Consider the following 18,010-nt stretch of genomic DNA (forward strand, 5'->3'; position numbering starts at 1 on the left):
TTTATTGTTTAAATTATGGTCCTTTGTTGACATGCCAACAGAAATTATTGAAATTTATTCATTGAATTCAGTATACATTCTGGTATACATGTATCTATATATTTCCCAGGTCATTTATAAATACTTTTTCGGTATTTGCCAGGACATTTGCTTGTGATTTGATATCATACATGAAGCTGGTATGTCTGTACTTACGAATGTGGTACCCACGGTGAACAGGCAAGAAATTAACACAAGTGCTAAATATACCAACAGAAAAATTCATGCCCATAATGATTTTATGTACCAACACTTCATTCCCCACAATGTACAGATAGCAAAAATCCCAGAATGTACCCTGTGTTGGTATGTCTGGTTTGTGTGGTTCCTTGTTACACTTCTATAAAGGGTCAGTATGAAATACACACACTCACAAGCTTGTATTGCTCTCTGGTGGTCTTTGGAAACCATGATTGACACGCATTTTCACTTTAACTGAAATCGGTCTTGTTAATAATGATGTATCTTGTAAATCGATTGCTGGACCTTTTTTATTGAGGTCTAAGACCATCAAAGCGAGAAAGTGAACCATAAAAAAGATTTTTATTGTCCAATTGTCCAATTAACACGGACGAAAAGGAAGAAGTCAGGAAATCGGCTGAAGGAATTGACATTATCTGAGACCTCGGTCAATAGGAATTGACATTATCTGAGACCTCGGCCATTAGGTCAAGTTTAACCCTCACCTTTGAAGTCGCCCTTTCATTCAACATCATATCAATAAACAGACGATTTGTAGACAGTGTATGAACATTGTACATCTAGATGAATGTACGCTATTAAGAGTGTTTTAATGTTCATTTTTAACATGTATTTTGTTTAACTTATCTTTGTTAGTGATAATATGAAATCATCCCGAGGAAAGGCAAAAGAGCAGAGCATATGTAATGGTCCACAAACAATGCTCGTAGAGACATAGTCAGTTGTATCGGAAGCTTGAGTATTTGTGTATGTACTGAAGTAATCACATATTGAAAGTAAACTTATAAAATATTTGAACAGTTCATGCCCTTGATTAACATGAATCAATGAAAGGTTCAATAAACGATAACCCAGGGTTTTAAGGCAACATTACACAAACCTTTTCTGGGTTTGTTTTTTTTTTTTTTTTGATGTTCGGTTTTTAATTGCATTGTTTTGATATCTATGGTAAACAGAAGAAAAACAGATATATATTGATTTCAGTAACTGACTTATTTGTTTATGCATGTTATTTAGGGCTTATACCTTTATGTCAGACAAGGTGCAGTAAAATGCATTTGATGTCATGATCGTTAGCGAGCTAGTGTACTGTGCTAAGCTATATTCTTTTTACCGTCCCAGTCGTTAACAAAAAATTTAATCAGTGAGATGAACTGAATTAACAGCATCAAATAACAAGTGTTCCATAACTTGTTATTAATTTTTAAAACCTATCAATGGAATAGTTAAAAGCTTTTCCTTTGAAACATAACATATGACTATTCAAAGGAAATAATCACTTGGTGACGTAACACTTTTATAAAATACAATTTTCAGTGTAAATTTATTATTTATAATGTCAAAGTTTATCTTTTATCATCAGGATGTTTATATTTTAAATATTACCCAGGGATTGTCATATTTGTAGTTTTTTGACAGCTTCTGCATTATCGTCGCCAACCACGGGTTTCGTGTCCATTCTATTTCCGCAAACAAATAGAATTGAGACAAATCCGTGGCTTGCGACAATGTTTTTGCTATCTCTCATTCCAGCTGTTTTAAAAAAGATAGATATACATTATAATACTGTATAGCAAACTCTCTCCTACCTGGCAAGACATTTATTTTCTATATCATGATCATTTACAGTGCCTTTTTAATATGATAAAGCTATATGCTTTTGTTTTTGTAATGATGAGTGTTAAGATCATTTTTTAGGGGGAGCTGTTTTACATTTTATATCAGTCTGTACGATAAACATTATACCACTTCCACTGCTCTACTTTTGGCTTTGTTTTGATAATAATTTTAGAAAGATAACATTTTTGCCTTTTGAATTCGAGCTAACATCTGATATATAACTGATTGACGCGATCAGGAATGATTTAATCTTATCAAAGTTCGACGTAATGTTTTGAGAACGGAAATCGAACACACTTATCAATTTTAGTGTATTCACATACATGCATTCCTGATCAAGCACGCTAGGTCTACTCAGTGGGGCATACTCATGCATGTGTACATTGTCACATAACTAATTTTGTGCTGAAAACAAGGTAAATAAAGGACACAGCCTTACAGTTATTGTCGTTTATTTTGGTTCTTTGCTCAGATGTTGCAGCATTGTCCGCTATGGTTAGTGGTTTCCCATTGTAGGAACTATGTTCAGTTTATTCCTGTAATTTTGTTCCTTTTGTTTTGGATAATTGATTCAATGTTTCTTATTTTCCACCGTGAAGCAAACGTTTTTGTCCCTCTATTGATTTTGCTAGATAATTGATGGGCTTTTTAGATGACTGATCATCGTATACGTTATATCTGACACATTTAGGACAAACGTTCGGATATTTTAAAAATGTAACAGAAAAGATAATGTTCGCATTTTTGGACTAAAAAGAAAATGTTTAATCTCTTCCCTCAGATACCATATGCAGAAAATTAAAAGTGTGACTTGCTCAATTGTTGAGTTAGTACTTTTTGTCTATAACATTCCCTCCCCAATCTGTGTATGCTTAGAATTTGCAAGATATCAGCATTATTATTGAATTGGATCCTGTGGGTTTGGCTGATATTGATGTGAATTTCAATATGCTGCTCTATTTTAGACTCTAAGAGTCAGTTCATAATTGATTTATCAACAAAATTAAAGCAAGTGGCCGTTTTTAAACGACAAGTTATCTGTAAAAACAGAACATTCAAAGAAACATATTGAACGTTGTTTTATTTTTGATAGATTTTGTTGATTTTTCATAAAAGTTTGCGACCCCTGTTCTTGTCCTAAATATTATACATGTAACTTAAACTAACTCATGAAAAAACCGACACACAGAGGAGCATAAGCTCTAGATTTACTATTGACGTATGGGGTAGGTATATTTTGGACCAGCTGTATTTTAAGGACCTTTTCATCCTTTCATGGCATGTTTAAATTGAGTTGCTCGGAAAATCTACCAAGGGATCTATTATACCTCTCACTATTTTAAAGGGTGGTTTTTTTTTTTAAATGTATGATCAAATTGTTGGAGCAAGTGAATGTTATTGGAGCATGTCTTATTCCCAAGCACCCGTTGACCTGAATTAATCAAACATCTGCAGATTTTAATGTAATGCAAATCCAACCATCCTTTGATTATCCGTATGCGATCGATATTTTACGGATGAGTATGCAGGTTAAATTCTTTAAAAGGTGTTTGTACCTACTTCATTTTGTGCCAGACATAGACAAGACTTGCATAGTATTTGATTCTTAAGGTATGACACCATTCGTGCTTTGGACAACGCTTTTAAGGTGGTATGGGACATCTGGCGAAATCGAAGCTAGTGTACTTCCATATTTTAATTGAAATGCTTTCACCGGTTTAGAATTCTCAAATTTTACAATATTCGACCAATAAAAAAAAAACAACTTTTAAAAATATTTGAAGAGGTAATAATTGTAAAACACCAAGCGAGATTCGAAATCATGACTTACAGATTCGTATAGTAAACCCTCTGACCCACTGCGCTATGCTGATAGGTGACAATTTTGGGAAAGAAACTACTTATATATAATTACGCTGGGTTTTATTGTTTATTTCGATAAACAATACGTCACAACATGGAAGTGTCCCATACCACCTTAATATGTCCACTGCATACTATGTTCTTTATGAACCATTTATGAACCAATATTGCACCATCTGCATGACTAATACATATGGGTATACAAAATACTTGTCAAAAATCGTTGTTTGTATCATATATATTTTCCGGATATATGGCTTAAATTTTGGTCAGGTACACTTGTTAATACGCAAGCTAAAACAAACAGAAGTTGTTATCTAATACAAGCATATTGTTGCCTTGCTTTGAATCCTATATGTTGCTTATTTACCATAAGAAAACGAATTAAAATTTCCAAAAAAAGAAAATCTATAATGAGAACTGTTTGCTCACAATTTACCCTATTCGACCATTGAAACATTTGTTTTATACATTACATCAGTTATTCTTTAGATAGCGTATGCGACATTTTGTTTTAATTGTACTAGACTTTAACTTGTTCACAAATTTATCAAGGAGGTAAACATAATTTTAAAAAGGAGTTAAAGCCATGCCCTGTCCTCAACCCTTTCTCTCCAAAGGATTTCTTCATTAAACTTATTAGAACACGGAAGAGAGTGTCCTCAGTACTCTCCCATGGGTTGGATTGTGTTCATCCCGTGCATATTCTCTTTATGTGCTTAGGTGGAATATTTTCTTCCTTTCTGACCGTGTAACTACCCCAGCCCCCCCCCCCCCCCCACACACACACACAAACACACACTATAAAAATAAAAAAAATTGCATCTGCTTCATCCTTAAACTCTAAAACAACTTTAAATTGATGTATAAATAACCAGATCAAATGGTTTATTGCAAGAAAACTTTAAAAGTCTTTTTATTAACCTACCTAACATCTAACTGTTTTTAGACTTGATCAAGGTCAAAATTGCAAGGGGCCAATTTCTTTATGATATATGACCTCATTCATATCTTGAAATTAAGAATTTGCATGTATCGATTTCCACAAAACTTGCTTTGGAACTGCAATCTACGATGTTTTTAAGGAATGACTCATTTGTTGTATGTTTCTCATATTTTCAAGACTTTTAATAAACACGACAGTGTAATACTTTTAGACAGGTCCATCATTTACAATTGGTCTATTCTTGGAAGCATGTGCGCTCCGTAACCTTTGTATAGGGTGTCGAATAATGTATATAGTGTATGCTATCAACAACCAAGAAAATCCAGGACTATGCATGTAATTCTAGTTTATTTTCTTTGATGTTTAATCATTATATTGTACTGAAAAATGAGCAAAAGTACTTAAAAAGAACAAGTTCTTTATTGTATAATGAGAGAGAGAGAGAGAGAGAGAGAGAGAGAGAGAGAGAGAGAGAGAGAGAGAGAGAGAGAGAATGTGCTCTAATATGATTATCTAATAAAAACATGATCGAGATGAACTTTTAATCTGCGATAGGACTATGTTTATTCAACGGTCAAGCAGTAGATTATATGGTAAAACAAATCCAAAAATGAAAGAATTTTAGCACGTAACTAATTGAAAATACCAACGAAGATGTACCCTTGGGATTTATATCTTTATAGCTCAGCCAGATTTTGATACCTCTAAAAATTTCAGTCTATTCTGTAAAAGCATGCGACTAATCATTTATCACAGTCCCCAGTCGTAGAGGATCGCAGACGCACAAACAGAAGCATTCAACAAATTGTATTTTCATCTCTCTATTTTAATGCATTTGATATGTCTTTTAACAACAAGTCAAAAGGAACATGCAGGACTCAGCAATCAGATATTTGATGATCGAGTTTTTCAACAAATGATTTCAATTTTAGATATCAGTCTTTTTATTGGAGGACTAATTGGTTTCGGATGACAACGCCTTACCCATTGTTTCCACAATTTCAAATCCAGAAAGTATATTGAATTGATATGCCAATGATCTGATTCGGATCGAGCGCAGGTTTTTTACAGGAAAAGTTTGCTCATATCGTTCAAATGATGTTTTAATTGTATACTTCTATTTACGAATCTGTTCACTTGACATAATGTTCAATTTTTATACAGTTTATATCATTTGCGTTATTATCAATTTTGAGGAGGACTAAATAACTATTCCATGTTCGTTGTTTTGCGGTTTAGAAAAGGACAGTTGTGACGTAGGCAAACATTTACGTGTGTCTGACCGATAAAAGAACAAGAGCGTACAGTGCCTGAAATTCCCCGCACACCCAGAATGTTGAAATGGCATACGTACATATATAAAAAGAAATTTACATTTGAAAGTGTACATCAGTACATGTATAATATAAAACATTATTCTCTGACAGATTAACAAATGTATACATTTATAATTTGTACTTATCTCGTTTGTTTTCTAAACACTTGCACGATGTTCTCCTATCTGTGCTAGCGCTATTTTATGCGACATTTTGTGTAAAGAACATAAAAATTACTTATTTTTATCATTATCTAGAGCGTATTAAACATTTTTTTTTTTAAATCGTATAATTTTTTTTAATAAAAAAATGATTTACTTAAAACCACAGAAATTAAAAATAAAACTCGGCTAAGATTCGAACCCCCTCTTATCCGATAAGTTTAGTCTACAAACTTCAGCCTATCTCACTGAGCTACGCTGATACACTACGAGAACGGCGAATAACTTTGATTGTTTGACAATCATAGTTAATTTAGTAAAAGTTAAATTTTTTTGGTGAGAACCACGGATTTTGACTCATTATGGGTCTAGACTCCATTTTCATAAATTATAAATATAGATGAATAAAAATTTCAAATAAAAGTACTTTTAGGATGGACTCAAGACCCATTCATTCCTAAAATTTGCAATTTAGAACAGTAAATGATAAAGATCTTTGCATAAAACGCTGTGTAGCTTAATTTGGTAACCCATATCTGTTGTGTTTACAGAATGAAAGCATATGTTTGACTCACACCACTACATTACATAATAAGCAATGCTTACAAGTCAAAATTTTAATATTCCAACTGAATTCACACTGAAAATCGTTCGTCTTTATTGCTTAAGTGGGGGAAATATAACGCCTTGTACTCCCCTGTCCTTTTGTAGTAGTTTATTAGCTATATTTATTATGTGATGATCATAACGACAGGAATAATCATTACTTTCGGTTTTAATTTTGGGTGGTTACAAGAATAATGTTTATGCAGTATTGCTATTTTTAGTGATGTAATTAACGAGGCTTCGTGCATATTCTGAAGTTTGATTCGGCTCCTCTAGGGCTGTAATTTACCAAGTGCACATATTGGCAGCCGTGTCCGCTCCCTAATAAAGAATGTACATGTAACCTTTCAAACTAGGTAGATAAGCGTATTGTATACTCATTGTGTGGACCCTGAGGTACACGGAGAAAGCGAGGTTGAGCCCCTATGGGGAAATCATATGTGTGCAAATATATAATCGAATGTGCAATGGTCCTTACTTCCAATTAAACGCTTACATAAGTTATAAACGGCTGGACTAAAAGAAAGATAACTGTAAGAGCAGCTCGATTGCGGCGGATTTAGAATTCTCTTTCTTTGTTTTTAGTAAACGATCCTTTAATATACGATTTTGTTTTGATTTATTTGATTTTATATTTATTTCATTCATTCTTATTTATTTTGATACTTGTAAGTTGTTTCTTTTCAGATGTTTTTTCTCCATTATTTTCAATATCTTTGAATACGCACGCATCAGGCTTGGGGCGAATTACATTGTAAAGTAATGCATTACATTACCATTACTTTATGAATTTGGGCATTAAATTACCATTACCATTACTTGATTTTCTTGAAGTAATGCATTACATTATCATTACATGAGTAAAGTAATGCATTACCATTACCATTACTTTGTTTTAAAAAGTAAAGCTAATAAAGAGTTTTTGCAAATGTTTCAAATATAAAACACTCTTTAAAATATCTACAGGTTCATGTTCAATCAGTATCAGGTTCAAATTCAATGACTATACAAGAGTTATTCTTTATTTGCTCAATATATAATCATCTTGTGGCATTATGAACAACATATTACATAAGTAAAATGATATTTATAGACATTTGGCATGATACAATATAGGATACGAAATAGAGACACAGAATTACATGCATAACAAAAAACAATTTATGGAATAATGTTGCGGTATCAAAAGCTAAATAGAGATATTTCCCCAGATTAAACAAATCTTTACAATTTTGAACACTTAATTGTATAAATTCATAAACAGATGGTTTTTTCCAGCTATATATCTTAAGATACGGTATTTTAATCATATTTCTTTCTTCTGAGGACACTTTAAGACAAAAGATTGCTGTTGCACTTTATGATCGAAGTTTTAAAGGGTTCGTCTTTTAACTGCATCCTGTTAGTTTGAAAATCTTCCAAGCTATACTAAATAAATGTTTTACAGGAGCAGTCGAAGCTTGGACTGAAAAGTACTGTTTGACGATCTCTTTCTTAGGATATATTAAGTGCAATAATAGAAAAAATACATGAATCTTGTATTTTCTATCAGTCCAAACTAATGTACAATGTATTTAATATAAGAGAGAGAGAGAGAGAGAGAGAGAGAGAGAGAGAGAGAGAGAGAGAGAGAGAGCGAATAAGTAAGTAAAAATATTTTCAAATGGGTTATAATACTGGAAGTGATATTGATTTTCATCATGGATGGACAGTGCATTCATTTTGCTTTTAAAGGTGCATGTCTGTCTCCTATTCTATTGGGACATAGTAAAGGGAAGGGGATTGGGGTGTTTGGCACTTCTTATAACAATAGATTGTTTTGATACTTTGATTATCCTGGGGGGCATAGTGTGTTGTTGACACATTTCTTATTCAGACTAATTAGAGTAAATTGTTTAAACGATTAAAACTCTTAATATCAACACTCTTGAAAATGTTATGAAATTGTGCTGATATATTTAATAATATTAACAATTCAAAAATAAATCTTTGAAAATCTTTAAAACATTTTTATCTCAATAATTATTTCTTTCTTCTTTAAAAATAAATTTAATCAAATTCTATTTCAACTATTCATTTATTCATCACATTTTTTAAAGTGAACATGCATAAATAAGCATAATAATGCAAAGTAATGCCATGTAATGCCAGCATTACACTAGATTTTGGAAAGTAATGAATTACATTACCATTACTTGTAATGCTAATTTTGTGGCATTACACATTACTAGCATTACTTTGAAAACATGTTATGCATTGCAATGCATAACCATTACATTTAGCATTACCCCAAGCCTGGCACGCATACATACTGCTGTTTTCTAAAAGTAAAGACTTAATAATTGTCCCCATCGTTAGTCGCTACATGTATAATCAAAACTGAATTTTATTGTCCGTAAGCTATGATTATGTCATCTGTTTAAGTTATAAATATTTCCAGTAACAGGTTATTATTATTTTACCTTGAAAACCAGTTCAGTTTAGTTTATTTTTCTTAAAACCAAAGGAAGTACGTAAGGTGCATGTAACAAAATGACATATATATATAATATATGTGTATAATATCATTGTGAAGGTCAAACGTAAGAGAACACATACTCAGAGATTTGATATCTTTAATTTAGAGTATGGTTTGTGGCAACGCACTTTGAAAAAATTACGCACTTTGAAAAAAAAATTTTAAAGTGCATAATTTTTCAAAGTGCTTTGTAACAATGGTTGTATTGTATTATAGTATTGTGATATCTTTAATGGCATAAATTGAAACAAATCACTGAAAAATCATTTACTCCATAATATCAACAAAGATGAATGGGCTCTAAATTACTCTTAAAAAGCACTCATTTTATCAGACTGATGCCATGAAAAAAATATTCATTTTAATATTGCGTTTATTAAAAATGTTAACTAGTGGCTAGTGCCAAAACGGAAACGAAAATTGTGTGAAAAAAATTTATTTCGATCCAATTTACATTGACCATTTAAAGTGTTAACTTTGCATGCTGTGTTATCAAAAACGTCATATTAATAACCATCCGCTTCTTCAACCATTGCACTTGCTCGTTTGGGTTACCATACATGTTCAGTGTATTTATACAAGAAAGCGATCATTGTAACGTAAGTAAAGACACAATTTTTTTGCATCTACACAACTATGATAAGGAAATTTTATCAGAGTCACTAATACGTCGGTCCGCAGAAACTTACGTGCGCGGATCTAAGGAAAGCAAGAAGGTTAGGAACCCCCCCCCCCGACGTACACGCATATTGTCAAGAAAAAAAGTTTAACTCATGCGTCAGTATAAAAACCCAAATAAAACTGAATGTGTCAAAACGCACGTTAATACATTGAAGAAAAATACAACGAAGTTCTGTACTGACACTGACACAAACAATTGACGGTAGTTTGGATAAGGAACACATGGTCTATTTATGACTAGATGTTTCAGTAGTAAACAAAACGTCGTCATCGTTTATGGACTCGTGTTCATTTGATGAACCAAATTAGAAGATGTTTTTACTTTGATTTTACCTAACATGTACGTGTATCAGAGGAGGAGGAGGAGGAGGAGAGGATTTCAACAAATAGCCGTCAGATCTTCCACAGATTTATTAAGTCAGTTCTGTTTAGCTATAAATATTAATAAGTAAAGAAAAAGTCCATATATGTTACGTTTTTTAAAATTTTTGGCATTTTCCTATATTTTTATATAGAGCTCTCCTTTAAAAGGATATCAATACAGTCTAAAAATGGCCACACCCATCGAGCCCTGTTATGTGCGTGTGTCAGAGGGACGAGCGGAAATTATGAGCATATTACATTGTTCTTATCAAAACTATTAAGTAAAAACTGGAGTCAAGTACAGTGTACATTTGCATGATTTATGTCTTTGCCCATGACGCCGATCGATTGTGAATTTATGTGTGTTGTACATGCACGAGTTCCATTTTTAGAAATTAACATGTACGTGTAACAGAGGAGAGGGTTTTATCTTAGGTATTATGTAGCCTAATAACGAAACTACATCTTGATCATTTTATCAAACTAAAGTGAAAAGTTCAAACAGTAATATTTATGTAATGAGATAAACTTAAACGCTTTTTTTTCAAAAGGTGGGGCTGTTTAATATCACTGACGAATCTATTAAGATGATTGTATCAAGTCAGCTCTCTCTGCCGCGGATGTTTAGTGTACAATAAGGAGTCTGGCTTCTGCTGTATATTCTGTCTGGGGGTAGTTTATTTCAGATAGAAGTATCTCTGAAGCTTTAACGACACCGGACCCCCCGCTGTACCAAATTAATCTTAAGTGGCAAATACTTGTTGAGCAATAAAATGCAAAATGATGACCGTATATCAGGTCTTTATTTGTTGTAAAGATAAATCCGATCAGCATTCACTTTATCTACATTCCTATTTGGTTAGAGTTTATCGTATTGTTTTTGATGGTATTATTTAAAAGATTCTGTACAACTTCTTGAAATGTTCCTTCCCTGTGTAATTGCACATTTAAATATGTAAATTCTGGATAACACGATCAGAATCGTTTATACATTTACTCCTTGTCCAAGATGTATTTGATATATTGCACAAAATGGAGACATGTGACACTGTTAACTGAATGTTATCTTATCTTATCTCAATTTGTTCATCCTTCGCAGAGGATGAACATATTGAAATGTAATTTGGTATGTATACAGGTTTATCATGATAATATCTAGGTCAAGTTCACTATTGGGTACGATCGAGCAATTTTCGACAGAGTTATGGCCCTTAGACGTACAAAAATTCCCGCTATTAGCAGTTTCCGCTCATTTTCTTCGCAGAGGATTAACATATTGAAATGAAATTTGGTATACAGGTTTATCATGATAATATCTAGGTCAAGTTTGATTTTAGGTATGATAGGGCAATTTCCGACAGAGTTATGGCCCTTGGACTTAGAAAAATTCCAAATATTTGCAGTTTACATTCATTTTATTTTTGTAGATGTTTCCAAGTGAGGGGGCATAAGTGTTTCACAAACATCTCTTGTTAGATATTATATGAGCTATAAACTATTATCTAGTAAAGAAAAATTCCATATATTTTACAAATTTGTTTTATATTTTGGCATTTCCCTATATTCTCATATAGATCTCTCCTTTTATGAGATCAATACAGTCTAAAAATGGCCACCACCATCGAGCCCTGTTATGTGCGTGTGTCAGAGGGACGAGCGGAAATTATGAGTATTACATTGTACTTATCAAGACTATTAAGTACAAACTTGCGTCAAATACATTTGTATGTTTTATTTCTTTGTCCATGACTCCGATCGATTGTGGTGTTAAGTGTACATGTACAACGCACTTAAAACCACAATTCTTTGTAGCTGTTATATTTCAGATATGTGTCACGAAAATTATTTCGTGCTTAGGGTTGTTGTTGTTAAAGTTGGTTTTCTGTACTGTAATTGATAAATGGAGTCGATATACAATGACGATATTTATTCCACAAGGGTCCAGCATAAAGTGAATTATAAACAAATGATAAAAGTGATGACAAATAAAACAGAGTAATAAACAATGAGTCTTTACAAAATATGTATAGAGATGCAACATAAAAAGGACCACAATAAAAATGAGTCTTTGCATACTCTAACACAACTGTAACATATACACATGCTAAGTGAATATTGACCACATTAAATCTGTGTTTTATAAGTACATAGCTATATCATATGATTATAAATAAAAATTAAAATAAGGGGAAAATTAACTAAAATGGAGAGATCGCTTGGCTATGTTGAGGACCATAATTATTGAAAAGTCAACTATATTTGTTTACATGTAGTAGTAAGCTACGAACCTATACTTAGCGCGAGTACACATGTACTCGGCTATGTTGACGAGCCGAAATAAAGACGTAAAGTGATTAAAGTTAAATATAGATCTTAAGTTCAAATAAAAGAAAGCGTAGATAAAAATAAACATGTTAAACACTTACATTATAATTTAGGAACGATCGATTGTAATTATACAATGAAATACGCATTCTCTTAACGAAATAGATTTGTAAAACCCGCATTTCCTCTTGGGCGGAAGTATAAACAATGACTAAATTTAGAACCAATCACGTGGTAATTCCGGAAGACGCTTTAGCAATTATCAAAGTGAGAAGCGGGGAATAGTAATTATTGATAAGTAAGAGAATCAAAAATAAATCAAATAACAAAATATTAGAACAGATGGGAAAATGATTATGAACATAAAATGATTGAGAAAATAAACATTCAAGTTAATATTTTTGGCTAACAATATTTTCTTATCAAAGCATGTAATATACATGTATATAAATGTAATTTCAAGATATTGTAAAATTCAATGACAGAAAAAGTTGAACGTTTTACCCTTTAAAAAGACAAATAGTTGTAATAAAAATGCATATAAAAATGTATATAAAATAATGTCCTACCTGTAATTGATAAATGGAGTCGATATACAATGACGATATTTATTCCACAAGGGTCCAGCATAAAGTGACGCGCTGGGATCTTGGGACAAAAATCGACTTAGTCCAGGTGAGGTACATTATAGGTTAATTACTTATTGTATCAATAAAAATAAGAAAGGATTCCCTTGCGAGGGCCTCTTGACAAAAAGATAGGTAAAGCGTGGGTACAGACAAAGGGGCTTAATCCGATGACCTGACACTAATTGAGTAGATCAAACATCAAAAGAAATTTCTAATTGAAAAGTGATTTGTTACGTAAAATTTGTTTGACCTTAACTAGATAGATATTTCGCTCGTCGCCATGATAAGTGTGAATATTTACGAAGCAGATTATCAAGTGATAGAAAATATTTCCTTGCGGCAAAATGGGATTTATAGTGACAAAAAGATATTAGTTACTTTTTGTGCATTTTGTTCCAGAAATAGTTTGAAACACAATTACAATATAAGGACACAATATGTAGAAAATAGGAGAATTTTCTATATTAAAATATATCTGATAAGGGGTCAAATGTACCTTATGATAATTCCCTCCTGGTTCGGAAAATTTTTGTCCTCAAAAATAAAAGTTATGGTAGGGGGTAAAAAAATGGGGGGGGGGGGGGGTAATGTAATGTTGAATAAGCTAGGTATCTAGTTAAATGAATGAATGCGTGCATACAAAATGAAAAAAAAAATAACTATCTACTACTAACAACTAAAAATAACATACAAGTAATGAACCGCAAGATGCATGACTCATGATTACTGATAAAAAAAACAAGAATCAATATATATGGTTAAAGAATGAACACATAAGAAAAAAAAAAATCATAAATAATATGATACAAATCAACATCTATGGTGATGTGAGAAAATGGCATCAGCGGTTGATGCTAAGGTAAAAAAAAAATAGTCAACATCTATGGTGATGTGATGATAGGGCATCAGCGGTTGATGCTGGGTAAAAAAATAATAATGGGCATCTATGGTGATGCGAGGTAAGGGCATCAGTGGTTGATGCTGGGTTGAAAAAAAAAAAAAAATATACACGTGTATAATCAACATCTATGGTGATGTGAAAGAAGGGCATCATTGGTTGATGCTGGTACAAAAAAAAATATCAACATCTATGGTGATGTGATAGTACCGCATAAATGATTATGCTTGTCAAAAAAATTAAAAAAAAAAAGCAAAACAAAACAACTAAACATGGAGACTATTAAAATTGGTAAATGAGTGAAAAAAAATAACAAAATTTCAACACCAATGGTGATGTTGAAGTACAAAATAAAGATACATCAGTACAGATGAGATAAGAGCATCTCAAAGTACGAAGTATAAACTTGGCTATATACAAAAATCTGAAAAATAACTATATACACATGTACGGTTCACAGTCAAGTTGTACAACACATGAGGAAATGAAAAAAAAATATATAACTTTCAAGGGAATACATTTATACACACTTCCACACTGTAAGAATTGTGATCCCAGATTTTTTTTTTTTTTTTTTTTTTTTTTTTTTTATTAAATGATTTTATTCAATTAACTTGAAATATTGATGGTGAGATAATTAGAAGTATGCCGTGTAAGGTTGTTGTAACATTGAGCGGAGTTTGTATGCGTTGATGGGTGAGAGGTGAAATTTTGTAGAATGTTGATTGATTTGTGTGTGTTTGTTTTGAATGATCGGACTATCGATGGTCAAATGTTGGGTATGCAGGTTGTCATAGCAAACAGGCTAAAGCATGCAGTCAGTACCAATTGTGAGTTGAGGGTTTAGTGTGGTGGTGTAAAGTAGCTAGTGAATGCAGATAATGTGCAATGGTCGTGTAGTAGTAAACATGTAAGTATGTAAAAGTAAACAAGTAAGTATGCTCAAGAACATGCACTTGATTAATTCAAAACACGGCAGGTGAATGGGAAAGTGTTGGGTAGTGTCCAGTGACCTAGGGAAGGAAGTAAAGTTCAGATAGATCAGGAGTTATGTATAGTTGTCAATATTGCACAAGTTAAGGGCTAGGTTTAACTGTTAACATTAGTTCTATGGAAAGAAAATAATGTTAAATATGTACAAGTATACATAACGAGTGGCTCAGTGAGCAAAGAGAGAAGTAAGGATGTAGACAAGGCGGTCAAAGATTAGGACTTGCAACAACTTAAATTCATTCGTAAAAACATGCACGCTCTGGTTAAACACTGCAACCGGACAAGTTTTGAGAGAATCAGAGTGCATGCTTGTTATTAAACACTTGTTAAGGTTTTGTAAAGGAGTGTTGAAATTGGGTCTAAGCATGTTAGTAGACTTGTTTCTTGTTGAAGAACGTGCAGTTAGTGACTATTAGTTAGATAAGTGCATTTTCTGAGTTGGTGTTTTGTGATTATAATGGTACTGTTGTATTTTGGTGTCTGATGCAGGTAATTAAGGTGTTATGTGAATGACTTCTTGTGTTGTACATTTTGCAAAAAAAAATGGAATTGTATGAAGGGTAAGAATGTCTTGGAAAACAAGACTTACCACCTTAAACACAGTCTGTTATGTAGCAAAAGTTTGTAGTGGCCATTATTGTCTTGAATGCTGGTACCCCTGTCACAGTGAAGGGAGGGCACAGTGTGGTCTTCCTCTGTTGTTCTGGAGGTCGTTGCCATGGAGACTGGTTTCTCTGTCACGTTGCAGTGACAGGAGGATGTAATGTGGACTGTCACTAATGTTGTGGAGCCCATCACTAAGTTGGCTGCTGAGTTTGCTTTGATGTCAGCTGTGGTGACTGTTGACTTGTAGGCCATTGCTTAGGTTGTCATGTAGACTGCCACCATGGTTGTTATTGGTCCTGCTGTCAGAACTCTTTGTCGAGGCCAATGTCCTGGTTGTTCTCCTTTAGTATCAAGAGGGACTTGTTCTCTAGTCATCAGTTTGTCATGGCTATAGGTCCTGGAGCTTGCTAGTTGACTCTTCAAAGGGATGAACCGTGTTCTTCCACCATTTGTCACGAAAATTATTTCGTGCTTAGGGTTGTTGTTGTTAAAGTTGGTTTTCTGTACTGTAATTGATAAATGGAGTCGATATACAATGACGATATTTATTCCACAAGGGTCCAGCATAAAGTGAATTATAAACAAATGATAAAAGTGATGACAAATAAAACAGAGTAATAAACAATGAGTCTTTACAAAATATGTATAGAGATGCAACATAAAAAGGACCACAATAAAAATGAGTCTTTGCATACTCTAACACAACTGTAACATATACACATGCTAAGTGAATATTGACCACATTAAATCTGTGTTTTATAAGTACATAGCTATATCATATGATTATAAATAAAAATTAAAATAAGGGGAAAATTAACTAAAATGGAGAGATCGCTTGGCTATGTTGAGGACCATAATTATTGAAAAGTCAACTATATTTGTTTACATGTAGTAGTAAGCTACGAACCTATACTTAGCGCGAGTACACATGTACTCGGCTATGTTGACGAGCCGAAATAAAGACGTAAAGTGATTAAAGTTAAATATAGATCTTAAGTTCAAATAAAAGAAAGCGTAGATAAAAATAAACATGTTAAACACTTACATTATAATTTAGGAACGATCGATTGTAATTATACAATGAAATACGCATTCTCTTAACGAAATAGATTTGTAAAACCCGCATTTCCTCTTGGGCGGAAGTATAAACAATGACTAAATTTAGAACCAATCACGTGGTAATTCCGGAAGACGCTTTAGCAATTATCAAAGTGAGAAGCGGGGAATAGTAATTATTGATAAGTAAGAGAATCAAAAATAAATCAAATAACAAAATATTAGAACAGATGGGAAAATGATTATGAACATAAAATGATTGAGAAAATAAACATTCAAGTTAATATTTTTGGCTAACAATATTTTCTTATCAAAGCATGTAATATACATGTATATAAATGTAATTTCAAGATATTGTAAAATTCAATGACAGAAAAAGTTGAACGTTTTACCCTTTAAAAAGACAAATAGTTGTAATAAAAATGCATATAAAAATGTATATAAAACTAGAGCAAAGCTCGTTGCAAAGCAACGAGTGGGTCTTCCGTTAACATCGGAAGTAAAGCTGGAAGTTCCTGTAAGAAGCAGAGCTCTAAAACCAATAACAAGAGTAACTAAAATAAAAAGATGAAAAAATCGAATTATTCCTGGTACGACTTAACAAAATCCGAATGATTTTGAGTACGAATTAACAAAACCTTTCCGATTTCAAGAACGACTTAATTAAAAAAAATCCGAATGTGTTCAAGTACGACTTAACAATTATTTTTGGTACGAGTTAATTTTACTTTGAACATTACACTATTTTTTAAACCAAGGACGCGGAATCAAAATTTCCGGAAAAATCAATTTTTAAACCCCGATATCTCTGTAATGCTACGTTCGATTTTCAAACGGATTTCAGATTTGAATTCACCATGGCAAGTTCTATAAGACTGTAGTTTTGTCTTATTTTGTTCAAAAAAATGAAAATTTCCAAAAATTGGAACTGCTTCCGGTTTTGAGCAAAATTGATGAAGAAATTTTTAAACCCCCCAGTACATTATAGAATTGATACATCTATCATTAGTTAAAATTTCAAAGCGATATCTTTAAAGTTAACGGAGATTTCTTCCGGACAAAATCACTTTTTTTAAATTTAAAAATGGCCGCCAAATTTGAACGGAAGTGACGTAAATGCTGAAACTTTACCATCTGTGAGGCACGGTAACTTTACAAAAGCTCTGAAAATTTCATTGAAATCGGATGA

General features: G+C 32.6%; 1 protein-coding gene across 2 annotated transcripts in view; it reads left to right on the top strand.

Annotated features, from left to right (window-relative positions):
- The window catches only part of LOC128164589 (p53 and DNA damage-regulated protein 1-like), an 82,962-nt gene that overhangs the window by 50,007 nt on the left and 14,945 nt on the right, over positions 1-18,010 (top strand). The window lies entirely within an intron of this gene.

Source organism: Crassostrea angulata, chromosome 10, assembly GCF_025612915.1.
Source record: "Crassostrea angulata isolate pt1a10 chromosome 10, ASM2561291v2, whole genome shotgun sequence".
Lineage (NCBI taxonomy): Eukaryota > Metazoa > Mollusca > Bivalvia > Ostreida > Ostreidae > Magallana > Magallana angulata.